The 16,458-nt window shown below is 36.5% G+C and overlaps 1 protein-coding gene across 1 annotated transcript in view; it reads left to right on the plus strand.

The window, feature by feature from the left end:
• The window catches only part of TMEM117 (transmembrane protein 117), a 195,970-nt gene that overhangs the window by 124,809 nt on the left and 54,703 nt on the right, over positions 1–16,458 (plus strand). The window lies entirely within an intron of this gene.

The raw sequence follows: 16,458 nt of genomic DNA on the forward strand, positions 1-16,458 counted from the left end.
CCAAAAACGTGTCTTCTCATTCACTGTGTCATGAAGCCATGTAATGGCAATAGAGGACAAGAAAAGAGAAATGAAAAACCTAACACTAGATCTAAAAAAAAATTGATCATTGCAAAAGCTGTATAGAAGCAAACACTTCCTAAACAAAATAACTGATGTAAAAATATAATTTTAAAACTGATTTATACTGTTTCTTTTATTAGATACTTGAGACTGTTTATAATGGAGTTGCAAATGTTTTGCTGCATGTGGTAATATTTAGGTGTTTAATTGTCAGTTCTTCTAATTAAGGTAAGTAGATATGTGTATGGGAACTGTTGAATCACGGCCTGAACCTCTGATTGACCACCTGAGGCGAGCGCTGAGTCAGCGGCAGGGGCACAGGTGAATGCAATTTCACCTGAGTGACTGGAAGGGGTAGAGGCCCCCCTCCTAGACCCCATTTAAGGGATGACTCCCAATGAGGAAGGATCTCTCTCTGGAGATCATTCTTCTTGGAGCTGTTCTGCAAGCCTAGGATATGGGTGAGATCTTTTATTTTGGTTCTCCTTTGTAATGTGATAATCTCTCTGGTTCAATACCTGTTTGTCATACAATATGTAAATGTCTTTTTGTGACCTTTAAATTAATATGAGTAAGTCTTTGAATTTGTTCTTGAATGGGATTGCAAACAGCAAATCAGCCACAGATTTTTAAGAGAAGTATTTAATAATCAATACAAAATTTGTAAGGAGAAGCAAATGTTTGACCATAAATGTAGTGTCTTCCAAGTAAGTTCAGACCAAGTGGAACTGCTGAAATAGAACATAAATTATGCCAGGAAAAAAAATGGAAGATAGAAAATGTATAGCCTAAGGGGCAGACAAGGGGACCTTGTGGTTAAAGATTAAATAAATTGAAGGGCTTTTTTTCAGCTACATTAGCAGCAGAGAATCTGATGAAAACATCAGTAGACCTGCTGTTTTTTTTTTCTTAAGAGTAAAAGGAAAGACTTCAAAGGAATTTTTACAGAGAAGTAGAAAAAATATTTAACTGAATTCTTTGCATTTTCTGTAGAAGAATTATCTATAACTTTAAAATAGTAAAGGTGAGATACTATGTTAAATTTGTGCAATTAAAGGAAACATGAAGAGAAATTTGGATGCTGAAGAAAATAGGACATTCAGATGGCTGATTGTCTTACAGGGAACTGATGCGAATTTATCTCTTAAATGCCTAATGAAAAACCAAAGGCTAAAAACTGGTTTTTGTTTTATTTGTGATGCTTATTTGAACAAACAAGAATTATCCTACTGGTCAGTTTGGATTGGGTACATCATTAATAATAGAATTATGAGGAAAAACTGATGATTAAGTTCTGCTAAAGTAAACCAGTTGTAGCTGTGCTGAAAGAAAAACCTTCTCTGACCTGGTAGAAGTCTTTGACTATGTCATCAAAATAATGGATTAGGAAGAAATGCTTGATCTAATTTATTTGGAGTTTCAAAAGGCTTCTGACAAAGTTCTTCACTGAAGGCAATTAAGAAAAATAGTCAGCTCCATGGAATCTGCTGAAATAATTAAGGAATTGACTAAGGGCTGTACAGTGAAAGGCCTAAGTAAAGCAATATCCTTCTGCTACTCTCATAAGAGTGGGAAGACCCATTCTTTAATGTTAGAAATAGCAATTTGTATACATCCTGTGGTCATGTATACATCAGTGACATAGCAGAATCTGAAGATGAGGCAAATAATTTGAACAGGCAAATGCTGGCGTGTAAGAAGGATCTTAGAAAGCTAGGTGAAAAGGTACTGTGATTAAAAAGGTAGAGTTGTGCAGGGAGGCTCAAACAGCTCCTTGTTGTTGTGAGACATGCAGAGGAAGATTCTCTTGCACTGTACTGTGGTGGACAGAAAAGTAAAGCAGATGAATTTTAAATGGCTCAGATGTGTAACAAGTGGGCCAGCAATGATTTAGTGTCATTTGGTTAAGTCAGTAAAAAGGTCAGTGTAGAACATCGAATTCTTTTTACCTTTGACTAAAGAATGGCCTTGTCTAAAAGACTGTAAAAGACATTAATTAAAGTAAAAAACCCAAAAACTTAATTCCTTCATTACACAGAATTGCAGGATGGAAGAAGGTAACATGGTATAGAGTTTTCTTTTCAAATTTATATGCCAGATATGGCGAATAATATTATTGAAAGCACACTTATGTTGTTGCGAAAGATGTTATGACTTCTTGCAATCTGAAATATTATAAACATGTATTTTTTTCAAATACTATTTACAGTAACAAAATCTATGAACAGTTTAAAATTGAGATAAAATAAAGTATTTATTGTTGAGAGTGATTCTCATACTAAAGAGTATGCTTAATGGGGTTTTAGGAGCCTAAAGTGTGGTATAAATGTTTTTATTTTTAACTTTAAGCATTGAACTAGAATCACCCTGTGCAGCAGTCTACATTCTGTGGAAACATTTAGATTGTGCATATTAGACATCAGTAATAAATAGACTTATTTTTCCCTATAAGTAAGAAAAATGAAGAGTGAATTAAAGTATTGACAAAATCATGCACAATAACGAGATGCATTCCTATTTAATTTGTTATTGTTTCAGTAGGGTGATGTGAGCAGTCTCCTTTCTGAAATGTTTCAAGTGAACCAACCTTGATAGTATAGTGCTACGCAGATACTGGTATACCAAAATTTATTCAGGATGTTTCTTACTGGCACACCTGTTTTGCAGAGATAGTGTAATTCAGTGCACTGTACATTAATTATTGCAAATAGTAGATATGTGATGCACAGTTTAAAGTGGTTGGTGAAATGAAAATATTGGATACCCACTGGACTTGTTGTTCTGGTAGCTTCATTTTTACTTCCAGGTTTTTCTTCATAAAATTAGAAAATGTCTCTAAACATACCAAAGACAGATGGACTGTCATGGGGATAGAGACATCATCCACTTGTTTTTAACAGTCGTAATGACTTTTAGTTTCTCATTTGTCATTCTCATTCTAATGTGCATCAGTTCAAGTTAGGGGCTGACCTGCTGGAAAGGAGCTCTGCGGAGAAGGACCTTGGTGTCCTGGTGGACAGCAGGTTGGCCATGAGCCATCAGTGTGCCCTTTGGCCAAGAAGGCCAATGGTATCCTGGGCCATGTTACGAAGGGTGTGGCCAGCAGGTCAAGGGAGGTGATCCTCCACCTCTGCTCTGCCCTGGTAAGGCTACATCTGGAGTTCTGTCCAGTTCTGGAATCCCCAGTTCAAGAAACACAACTTCTAGAGAGTGTCTGGCAGAGAGCTACAAAGATGACTGGGACCTGGAGCATCTCTTGTATGAGGAAGTACTGTGAGACCTGGGACTAGTCAGCCTGGAAAAAAGAAGACTGGCAGTGGATCTTAACAATGCTTATGAACATCTAAAGGGCCAGAGTCAAGAGGATGAGGCCAGGCTCTTTCAGTGGTGCCCCGTGACAGAAGAAGGGACAGTGGGTGAAAACTCCAAGTTCCATCTGAACATGAAGAAAAACTTCTTTACTGTGGGAGTGATGGAGCACTAGTACAGGCTGCTCAGAGAGGTTGTGGAGTCTCCTTCTCTGGAGATGCTCAGAATCTTCTGGGACACTTTCCTGTGTAATGTACTGTAGGGAACTTGCTTTCGTAGGCGGGTTGGACTCTGGTCTCTAGAAGTCCTTTCCAGCCCCTACATTTCTGTGATTCTGTGATTTGGAGATATTTTCAGCTTTCCAATGCAACTAATTTGTAAAGATTTTAATTTAGCTTATCCTCTACTGCTTCAAATCATTCTTTGGGAGCACTTGTGAGCAACCACTGCTTGACTCTTCCTGAGGATTCTGGCTGCCTTTTCAACATCTTCAAAACAATTCTTCCACAAACAACTCAAAAAAACTCAACTAAGTTAAAAATATCCATTTGGTAGTTGTACTTGTCTCATGTCTCATCCATCAGTAAGTGGTTTATTGAAGTACTTTATCCTTTTTTTTAAATAACTTTTTGTTTTTAATTAAAAATCTCCACGGTTCTGCTGATGGCTAATTTCACCGTGTAGAGGCACCTTTGTATAATGTTGTGGTCTGTGTTACATTGTACATGAATTGAGCGTGACTTTCAGAATGCAATGATGTATTTGGAATGGTAGGTAAAGCTAGGATGGTACAGGTAGGTCTGTAGACTGCAAAAGGAAGATAGGAGTAGAATACTAAATATCTGCACCATCTGGCGGTATGATGAGGCTGTGGTAGAGAGATTACTGTCTTCAGTGCTGTGTAGAGTTACAGGTGTGAATTGAAATAGCTTGATTTGTAATTTTGGATGTGTTGATAATTTTTCTTATTTAGGAGAGACATGTTATATATGAAATACAAGGATTGTCATTTTTCTAAAAAGTTGCAAGAAAAAAAGTGTTAAGTTCAGGCAAACAAAGATCTTGGACAAGACTAACCATGAGCAAATAACAGTGGCTTCTGAGAAGTTAAATAAACAGCTTAGATCATTCATTTTTTGTTTTTTTAATGTATGAACATCTGATGAAACAGAGACAGATGTACAATGTAAGCAGACGGTTATTTTCTGAATAGTTTCTCCATTCTTTGGAATGCTGAATAAGTCCATCTTATACTAAAAGTCTCTATTTATAAGGAAACCGTTTAAGATAGGACGAGAGGGAATGGCTTCAAGCTGCACCAGGGAAGATTCAGGCTGGATGTTAGGAAATACTACTTCTCTGAAAGGGTGGTCAGGCACTGGAATGGGCTGCCCAGAGAGGTGGTGGAGTCACCGAGCCTGGTGGTGTTCAAAGAGCGTTTGGATGTTGTGTTAAGGGACATGGTTTAGCGGGAACCATTGGTGATGGGTGAATGGTTAGACTGGATGATCCTGTGGGTCTTTTCCAACCTTAGAGATTCTATGATTCTAAGGTAGAAGAAAGACAACTGAATATATTGTAAAGTGAACTGCAAAAGGAATAAAATAGTGTTAAGACAATCCATGAATAATTACTTAAAACTGACTTAGTTACAGGACCTCTCTTTTGCATGAAACGAGTGCTGATTCATTTAGAATCTCAGTAGGAAAGGCATGGACAATCAAGGCTGTTTAACTGGTTTATTGAGCAGAAGATGGCAAATATAAGATTCCTGTCACCTTTTCTATAAGTAAATATATGTCCCTTCTGATCTTCAGGAACTCATCTATTGCAGGATTTGCTCTTTACAGTGTCTTCTGTAGCAGCCCACCAAACCCTGTGAGGTCTCAACCATAGCACTGACAATAACATCACCAGGACATCTCTGGGCAGTGCATACTGTTCAGTTAATAGAGGAAAGACTCAAATACTATCTCTTGATAAACTGTTCCAATATTAATTGTCTTCACATTTTCTTATCAGAGGACAAGGAGATTATAGTGAGCAAGTTGTAATGAGTTCTGCATATGAACATTTAACTGTAGGAAAAAACAGAACATGAACAAAAATAAATTAGATTGCTAGAAGAAAGGATAAGAGCTGCTAACATCTGTGTAACCATAGAAGAGAAAGATCATATGTAGAGGTAGATTATCAAAATGGTGGTGTGTAGAGATAACTGGTGGATTGTGCAGTTGCATATTGATTGCAGATAGTGGCAGAATAATATACACCAGCTCACTGTCTGAATATGCAAGTAGCGTGCTGGAATCCATTTCTGTAGTGTCCCTGGCTGTACATTTGTTGTACATATACTCAATGATTAGCCTTCACTGGTGCAGTAGTATTCCTTTGACATAGGATACTTGCCCAAAGTAATAGAAAAGAACATACCAACTTGGAGAAGAAATAAAATGATATGGAAAATTATAAAATTGTGATTCTCTGAGTTTTCTAGTGTTTGACTTTGGAAACTGAATAATATTCTCATAGTATGCGTTTCCATAAGCTCTCTAGCTTTCTTTAATGAAAAGCAAGATTACACATCCTCAGAAATGTGTTAATAATTATGGTACTTTGATTCAGCAAGTTTGTAATGTAGTTTTAAAAGCTTTTATTCAAAGTAATTGCTCAGAGTTCCTACAGGCCACTAAGTCATATACATCTGTTATTTTGATAGGAGATTGTGTTAAACATGGTTTTCTGTAGGATTTTTAATTGGACAATATTTTAAACCCTGAGACTCAAGGAAGCTGCTTTATAGGATGGAAACCCATGTCTCCCACACAAAAATGAGTGATTTTCTGTTATGTTACCTAATTAAATGTTTGGTTTGATAAGTTAAACTTCTGTATTCTGCATTTTCACAGTCAGGATGATAAATGTGTACTGGACAACTGTGTTCATTTCAATTATATGAATGCAGTTCATATATTTGTTTAAAAGACAGCTTCTTGAAACATCCATTCTTTTCATTATAGTCTGCGCTAAGAAAAGCTAATTAGATATTATAGCTTTGCCAACCTAAATTGCATACTAATCCAAAGAAAACAAACCTTTTATTAAGTTTGTGTAAAGGGTCCTATGCTGCAGTCACACAAATACAACTGTACAAAGCAACAAAAATTGTTTATGTATAATGAAATATGTATTCACACACATACATTATTATCCTTTTTTTGAAGTTTTAAAAGTTTACTTATTAGTTCTTTCATACTTTAATAATTTGCCTTGCAATAGGATACTCAGTTGGATTGAAGCCCAGAATAACTTAGAAGGGAAGGAAGATTCCCAGTAAATACTGTAAATATTGTAAGTTGAAAGAGCGTGAAAGTAATTTACAGTATTGGTGCTCCCAGTAAATCTTTTATCCTGATGCTATAACCAAAGTGAGTAAATTCAGTTTGGCCTCCAAATAAGCAAGACAACAAATAAGTTCCTTGCTATTTACTTCCAGACAATACAAAGTGTTCACTTTCACAGAGGATTTATATTGAATAATTTGGCTGCTAATCTGGGCAGGCATTGTTAAATGTATTTTTTTGAAGATAAAACTGTCTGTGAATAGTAATTGTTGCATTTAGTCTGACAATCAAGAAGTAAAACCATTTGTCAAGAGGTGACTAAAATATTTTTGATAGCTTTCGTTTAATGTATTGGTAAACTCTGCAGTAAGATTACAATAATTAATGTCTTGAAAATAAATTATAGTAATCCAGACAAACTTTCTTTCATACAAATGATGTTTGATTGTTCTTAATTTTCAGTTAATCATCCCATGCTATATTACCTGGAAATATATTATCTGAAATATTCATACAGAGGTTTTTGTACAAATCTAATATTTGATCCTGTTCACATTCTGTTTTGTGTCATAAGGATTATTTTCTCATTTTGATAGCACAGTGCCTTTACACTGTCTAGTGTGGAAAAGTAAGAGTGGTCAGATCTCACCAGAATGGTTCAAACTTGAATAATCACATGAGTCAGACTCCTTTCTGGGACTGTTTTTTGGGTGCTCATTATCTGAGGCTATTCCCCAGCTTGTCGTTCTATGAAGAGCATAGTGTCAGTAATTCAGGGCTGTCCCATGAGTCTGCTTTACTCAATGAGCTCGTTTTCAGCTGGAAGAGTTGTTCAGTCCCTCCTCTAAGATGCTTCTGCCTCCCCACTGATTTCCAGTGCTAACAATAGCTCTAGTCCCTGGCAAAACATATCTGTCCCTTTCCCTTCTCTCTCACTCCTTCATTCCCTTCCTTCCACACAACAATGCTCCAAAACTGCCAACATTCCCCACTCTATTTGTGATAGGAAGAACAGTGAAATGAGGAAGGAAAAGTATTTGAGACAAAATCATGCTTGGGGAACCTTGAGATCTCAGATTCAAAAGTCACTATCAATGTGAAATCCCTTTGTCATGAAGATTAGATTTGTTAAATTTATCTTGTTCAAGTTACATAAAATGGTCACATTCTCCTATTTATTTTGATGGAGAGTTCTACATATCAAACAAAATGTATATTTGTATTTGTGTCTGTGAATAAAAGAAAGGTTGGCAGAGATGGAGGAGTGTAGCATGGCAGTTAACTCATGTGCATGTGTGTCCTACATCATATCCATCTCCATATCCACACTACAGACAGCAGAAGAGGTGAGTGAGGGAGCTCTCACCACCCATTGCTCAAATGCAATTACCCTGTTAAGTAGTGTTTAAGCATTTCATATACTGGTGCAGTAAAAAAAAAAAAGACTATTCTGACTGAAAGCTGCTAATACAGAACAGAGAAAAGGAGCACCTATTAGCAACAGTGGGTTTAGGATTGGGCCTGTAAACTCTTGTTTCACCTTTTGATTTGACTTAAATTCTTTTAACTGTTGTAGTACCCTTGTATTTTATAGCATATATTTTCAGTTGCTCAACCTGATTTGAGTTATATTTGGTATGTACTTGCTGTCTTCAATAGCTGATAGCCTGTTAGAGAAAGAGACTGTTTTTATTCCTACATAATTGCTAGATCCCTAAGTATAGCCCTCATAATTGGATGGATATGGCAACCCATCTTCACCTCTTAAAAAGTACATTTTATTCTATCTCTGTTAGTGAGCAATAGGTATATCATGAACAGTTACTAAAAAATATTTTATCCAAAGTGTAGCTTTAATAAAACTTCTTAAAGTGCAGTGCCTGCAATGCTTCAGTAATAATGGCCCTTCTAAATGAAAGTGCTTTCACAAAATTACATTCTATGCAAAAAAAAAAAAAAGAATATCTGTAATGCTTTGAAGATTTCCCTTAGCAGAATTCAAAAGTTCTGTTCTTTGAAGTAGTCAAATGCAATCCTTCATTCAAACATGGGCAGTGTAGACATTGCAACAAGTCCTCTTTTAGCTTTGTCTGCACCAGAAGGTTTCCACAGACTTTACTGAGCAGTAGGCACCCCTGCCTCCTCCCATGCCCCAATGAAGATCTGCCAGGAGAGCTGCAGGGTCACTGATGTGGTTGGTTGTTCTCTTACTGTTCTCTTTCTGATTGTTTTTTCCTTCCTTCCTCTTCTGCAATATAAATTCACTTGTTATTAACAAAAGCATCTCTGATCTTTAGTATTTACAGCTAGTGTATTTCTAGATGCATTGTGAAATTAGGATGAGCATCAGAAAATTGTGTGCATTATATAATCATGTAGGCATAAGAAAATGCTGAAAGTTGCACTGTAATAATATATAGTCAAATAATTGTGAATCCCACCCTAAAAACAGGAGTTGTAAGTATTGCAAATAGATCAGCACTCATATTGTGGGCTATTACTGATACAGCAAAAAAAAAAAAAACTATTTCAGGTTATCAAGGTAGGAATTCCTATCTTGAACCCTTGCTTAAGCATGCTCAGGCCTGGTAAAATCATTGCCCAAAATATGATCTGACTGACTCAAACTTCAGTCCCTTTGGAGAAACTTTAATGAGTCCATGCTGTGTGGAGAAGATGCAGCCTCAGTCAATGGTTTTATGAAAGATGGGCATTCTGAAAGGCCACAATTCAAAGGAGATCAGGAAATGAGTACTTCAGCTGCTGGTACTCACAGCTATAGTTCAGGGACTTTGTCATGGCTAGATTCCAAAAATCAATTCAGTTTTGTAAGATAAATATGGTGATGAGAGCAATCAAATTATTTCCCTTCCTGGAATCCTGAAATACTATTTTAAACTTGTATTTCTCCGTAATTCATGTTTAAACTTGTGCAGTAGAATTTGCTGATGTATTTAGCTGAAATCTGGACTCATCATCTTTCTCATATTCCCGTATTTCCCATAAATACTCAATATTTGCATGTTCTAGATTGGAAAGCACATAGGAGCCATTTCAATGAAAGTGATTACTCAGTTAAAACTAATGTTTCAGGATGTGCTTAACAAAACCATGAAGGTGAATATACATGCTACTAATTAGTCCTTGTAGATAACTTCCATTTAGGAGGACATGAGGAGAATTTTTTTCTGCTTCTTCCTTACTTTTCTACTTTGAAAACAAATCACTAGAGCCTAAAAATTAGAATTGGTTGGCAACCATCTAGATCAAGACATACTACTCTAAAATATCTTTTTTTATCCTGGACAACATAAAAAGAATATTGTTGCCATATTTTTATTGCAAATAATTGCATATTGTCTGTCTGTAATTGTGACAGCAGAGAAAACAACAGCTCAGACAAAGAATAGATTAAATTGTAAATAAAATCACATTGAAAGATTGTTAACAAAAAAGCCCCTGGGTTTTTTTGTTTCTTTAATAGATGTTTTTATGCTTTACTATCTTTTCTCAATTTTTTTTTGAGTAATACTTAAACATGGTAGGAGTTAAATGCTGGTTTAATTTCAGACAATACATCTTTGAGGTACTTTCTCTAAATGGAAGTTATCCCAGTGAACATGATGAATTTCTCATATGGAGTAATCAAAGTCAGGAGCTTCAGTAGACATTGTATAAACAAAAATAGCATTACCATGGTACCAAATATTTTCCATCTTTTCAGATTCTTTACCTACTGAAATAAATAATCTGTTCCTTGAAGAAAACCTTGACTGCGGTTTACTGTTGTTTGTCTTGCATTGATGATTACTTTGGTACATTGGTGAGCACAGCAATGATCCTCATGCAGACAGAGTAAACCCATCTGGATTTCAATGGGAAGGATGTCAGCCCTTCTTGTCCATACTGGCCTAAAGGGAAATGCACATCCAGGGCCAACCATCTGAAAACCTATATTCAGTCTGAGAGATACGCATCTTTTTTGGAAGCTTTGTTTCTTACACTCTAGGTCATTGCTTCCCCATTTCTTTTTTAAATACTCTCATGTCACAGAGTAATGTTAGTTTAATTTAATTAAGGAAAAAATATAGTTTGGAAGGTGGAAGACAGAGGCCAAAAAATTGTCAAAAATTGCATTAAAACAGAAGAGGAATTCATGTCAATTTCCTACCTTGCTAATGCAGCTTTAGTTTATTTATGGAGTCACTAAAAATAAAAGCACAACGATTCTTATTTTAAAGATACTACATATAGCTTTCTCCCAGTGCTCAATAAATGTTCTCTTTGAGAGTTCATGACTACATTATTTCTGGAGCAAATTCTTGAACCTATCAGCTTTATCATATGTTGAGGAGTTGTATGATAAGTGGTATGTGCCTTTTTTCTTTCTTTTTTTTTTTTCTCTGCCTGCTCATGGTCTGAATCCATCATTTAGATGCATTCTTTTAAAGTTTTATTTGAATTTTTACATAATTGGAACATAGTGGGAAATTTAATAATGAAGTGCCCTGAGGTGTCTCTACTATGAACTGAACCAAATAATTTTAAAATTTTAGTAGATTAATTTCCTATAAGCAACCACCCATGACCAGTGTTTCAAAACAAACAACTAAAAATGCACTTATTCAGGCTCTCCACCCTGCTGATGTTTTGCAGCCCCAGAACAAGTGAACTCTTCACCCTAAGGAGGTTTGAGTCTGAAATTCAATTTTAAAAAGAAAAATAACTCAGAAATGCATTAAATCCCTCATCTACAAATGCAAGTTGCTGCTCATACAAAGCAGGATATCTGTAAAATAAATAAGTAACTTGTGACACATGCTCAGCCTCAGGTTATTTGCATGCTTTGACCTGACCTAATTGACTAACTATTTGTATAGTGCAGAAAAATAGGTCTTGGTCAAGGAAATAAAGCAAGGCAAGTTTTCAATGACAGTAAACAAGCTGGAAAGATCTCATTTGACTTTTAAATGATTCATTGAGTTGCAAGAACTGTAGTTTAGGTAGGAAATAATCATCTTCAAATTGAGTAAATTTTATGTGGACAATCTGGAGAAAGACAACACATACAATGGCAGTGTCATTCTTAGCATGCGGGTGTTCAGGATGGAACTTCTCTCTAAGACAGGCCCAAAACAGGCCCAAGTTCCTTGTCGTAGCTCCTCTGCAGTGTTCTCTCATGTGAAGTCTAACATAACCATGCTACTAAACCTTAAATGATAATATGATTTCAACTATAAGGACAGGGTTAAGAGAGCTGGGGCTTTTCATCCTGGAGAAGAGAAGGCTCCTGGGGCACCTTATAGCGGCCTTCCAGTACCTGAAGGGGGACTTTGGGAAAGCTGGGGAAGGACTTTTTATAACGACATGTAGCAGCAAGACTAGAGGAAATGGTTTTAAACTGGAAGAAGGTAGATTTAGAAATTCCTTACTGTGAGGGTGGTGAGACACTGGAACAGGTAGCCCAGAGAAGTTATTAATGACCCCTCCCTGGAATCATTCGAGGCCAGGCTAGATGGGGCTTTAAGCAACCTGGTCTTTTGAGAGGTGTCCCTGCCTATAGCAGGGGGGCTGGAACTACAAGATCTTAAAGGTCCCTTCCAACCCAAACCATTCTATGATTTTTCAGGGATTCCTCCAATGTATTATATAAGCTTGACCAGCTGCATGAACATACATCCATTATAATGAAATAAACTGTGAATGTAGCAATTTTTCATCTAGAGAGTAGTAGCACTGATGTTAGTTTAAATGTGTAAATACAGGGGCTTTAAGGCTGTGAAGACTTGAATGTCCAGGCTATCCAGGAAGCCAGATGGTGCTTAGTGACATTCGTGGGAGTGTTTCCTCAGGGAGGTATTACTTAAGGTGTTAACTGCCACAGTTTAACTATACTTGTCCTTAATAACTTGAACTGGAAAAGTTTTGGTTCACAGTAGAATAATTTACATTTCACAACACTGTGACTGTTTGAACAAGATCTTTGAAACATTTAGCTTTTCCCCTTGTGCGCAGACAATTTGATAAAACTATTTGAACTTCTCAAGTTTTATTTTTATGCAATGTAAAAAAAAATATACTTGCTCCCAAAGCAAATTAATTTACATGATGAAAGCATCTGGTATGTAATAATAACATTTCAAAGAAAGTTGATGTTATGTTTCAGAAAGATGGAGCTTTGTACTCACAATTAAAGCTTTGCATTGAAGTTTTGACTAGTAGAGTTCTTCAGCCCATTGTATAATTTCCAGCTGTTACTATGTGAAAGATCTTCCTGAAGTGCTGTTTTGGTGTCTTCATCCAGAAGTGCCATTTTCTTCACGTGCCACAAATGTTTCAATAACTACAGTATATTTTGGCTGGTTTCAAGGAGCATACGTTCTCTTTTAATCTGTACACAACCTCAATTAGTGTTCAGGTCAGTAAGTGGGAAGACATTTATGAAATCAATCATTTTGGTTTAAGGAGTACACATACTGCAAGTGTACTAATGGAATGGAAATAATGCCTGGAACATCTCCAGAAGAGTTGTAGTCTCAATGGAGCAATTAAATATGTATGAAGAATGTTTGCATTGAAGTTCAAACACGTCAGCCTGAGGCTTATATTTTTGGTTTAATTTATTCACAGCCTTTCTGTGTGCTGCTGCTTGATGCTCCAGAAACACTTCTGCACACTGCTTCCTGCATCGTCTGTGTGTCCACAGACTGACAGATACAGTGGCAATTGCTATTTTTAATCACCATCTCCAGAGCAAGGAGTAGACTGTAGTAGAAATGTGCAGTGTTATTATACAGGTTAGTAGATTTTGTTCATTAACATATTCCCCTACCATTCATGGTAAGGGATGTGGTCTTCAGAATTAATTCAGACAGTGTTTGAGTATTTAGCGAAACTTCATAGTCTGAACACTCTGGCATTACTAGGTCTTCAAATTAGGTTATTGCATGATATGGCCTCTATTACATGTCTTCATATCACCGCTTTTATCCCTCATGAAAGAGATGCTTGTACTATAGCTAGAGGCTGCTTTTCAGTATTGTCAGTGAATACTGGAGCTCTTTAAAAAGGTAGTCGTAATATTTCCTGATAATTACAGTTCTTTGCAAACCATATGAAGAAACAAATGCTATTGTCAGTAATAAATAAAACTAAAGTATTTGGGGCTTTGTAAATTGATTTTGATTATTTTCATGACTCTTGGTTCTGTATTTTGTCAGTGATCAGAGAGCACCACCATATTAGTTAGTTCATTTGTTATCGGTTCGTAAAGTATGAATAATGGAATTGTCATATAACTAAGCTTTGAGCTACTGGCAAAACATCTGAGCAGTCAGCCTCTTAAAAGGATTACTGGTAATGTAATTACTTGTGGAAAATGTATACGTGTGTCTGCCATATGAAAACAACAGCATCTTGATATGTTGTTTAAGCAACAATATTAGTAGGATGAGAGCACACACTACTGATGGGTATTTATGTAAACACTGAACTAAAGCCAGAAATGTAGTTTTGTTTCTTTAGCTAGTTTCAAGGCTGTTTTTGAAACAAAGCTTACTTTCTAATTACACTGTAGTTATTTTATTAAATGCAGTAGAATTGTAAGGCCTCAAAGCTTGCAGTAGAATTTCTTCCAGTCTGAGGAAAAATCTGTTTATATGTGTCTATTAATAGCATCTATAAAACAGCTAATATTAATTATCACTAATGCTCACAAAAAATGAGGTGCTAATATGACCGTTACTACTAGAAACGCCAGGGATATGTCATGGGTCTGCCCTCAAATCATCCTAGAGAAGCAGAATCGATTTAGTATCTTCAGTTCAGGCACAGAATGAATGATCTTGGTGATGTAAAATTAAGGAAACCTCTGTGCTTGTGAGGAGTTGTGGTCAATGTCTTTTGATACCTACTTTAACAAGCAAGTCGGTTGACTTTTCCTAGTGAGAAGAAATGTCCTCATAAGCATATTAAAATAAACATCAGACCTTCATATTTTTTAAAATCAATGGTGAAAGCCCAATACTCTTCAATGGAAATGGAAATGCAAGCAATGCACCTGCATGACTGGAGGGGATGGAGCCTGGATCCACCCCTCCTCACCCTCATTTAAAGGTTGGCAGCTGAGGGAGCAGTATCTCTCTGGGTAATGATTGCAGTCCTCTTGTATTGTTGCAGGTTATTGGCAAGAGGGGAGCAATTTTTTTTTTTTTAAGCATGCTATTGGTCTGTAGGGTTTGTATCCTAACAGAAGGCACTGTCATCACCTTCTTTTGCTGTACTCTATGCTATATTAGTATTTTAAACACCTAAAATGTCTTTGACTTTTATCTATGTGGTATTTGTTTGGCTTGCGGTGCTACGTAAGATCAGGCCATTTAAATGTAATTATCTGATATAGATTTAGGTTCCTACTTTAGATATAAAATCAAGTGGTACTTCAATGAAAACACCTCATAAGGTCATTTTCTGTACCATGTGAAGTTATCGCTTATTTGATCTGTCCATCCTGTTACCCCATCTTAGAATGCTAATTATGCCAGTGGTGTAGCAGTTTGCACAGGCAGAGTGTGCAGGGGTGGCACAAGGCAGACCACTGCCAAGAATGTGCCACAGCTTGAAAAGAGCATGACCTGTTTTCCACTGTTGCTCTTTCACATGGACATGAATGACTCTGTAAGCCGGAGTATGGGCGAAATCAAAGAATATAAAGCCCTATGACCAGAGAAAAACACTGGTGCCCAAGTTATATTCTTTTCAATTTTTCCAGTTAGAGGAAAGAAGGAAGCCAGAAAAGGACAGGTCATATCAGGTTATTCTCCACGCCTATTCTACCCTGATGCATCCACATATGTAGTAATGTGTCCAGTTCTGAGCATTAAGACTTGGTTTTGGCATCAAATGTTACTTTACTGTGAAATAACCTAACAATTAAAGGAGAATTTCAGTTTGCTGCATCCTGTTTTCGTGTTTTTTTCAGTAGTGTATGTGCTAAAACAATCATTAACCAATCTTGGGTTACAAAAGCACAGGCTTAAAAAATAATTTCTCTCTAATAAAGTGCAATAATAGAAGTAAGAAGCTCTTAGCAGTATGTATTCATTTCAGTTTTGAAGATCTCCTCGGGCATAGTTGTTCTGTGTGAAACTGATGGTATGATCCACTGTGGATCATGTGAATCTGTCAGTGGAACCATGGTCTGTTCTTTTATCATCTTTATAAAAGAGAGGTGAGGACATTTGTCCACATAGTTTGAAGCAGCGTGACTTACCGAATAATGAAATGCTCCTTTGCTGCTGTTGTTAACAGGTAATCTGTATACTGTCCTTGAGTTCTGCCTTGTCACCAAAAAACCTTTATATTCTCAATTCTTCCTGTTCGAGTAAATCAATAGTTATGCTCATGTCATTCATTATAGAGCCACATATCCTGCCTTTTGGACAAACTTGATGCTAATGTAATTCCAGAATTAAATTTGTTTTGTCTCAGAATTAGGTTTATGCAAATCTGGGGAAACTATCACTTAATTGGCAGAGAAAGTGAAAATAGCATTAATCATTGGAGGGATTGTTAAGATTTGTTCTATGATGCAGCATTTTCTCATGAACTTATGAGCTATAAAAGATTCCATGCTGAATGCAGCCATGGGCATTTTGTTTTGAGGGATGCTGCCTGCAGACATGTTATGACATGGTTTATAGCATGACTGGTTACCCTGTTTCTGTATAATCCATCTCAGAAG

Source organism: Gallus gallus, chromosome 1 (genome assembly GCF_016699485.2).
Source record: "Gallus gallus isolate bGalGal1 chromosome 1, bGalGal1.mat.broiler.GRCg7b, whole genome shotgun sequence".
Lineage (NCBI taxonomy): Eukaryota > Metazoa > Chordata > Aves > Galliformes > Phasianidae > Gallus > Gallus gallus.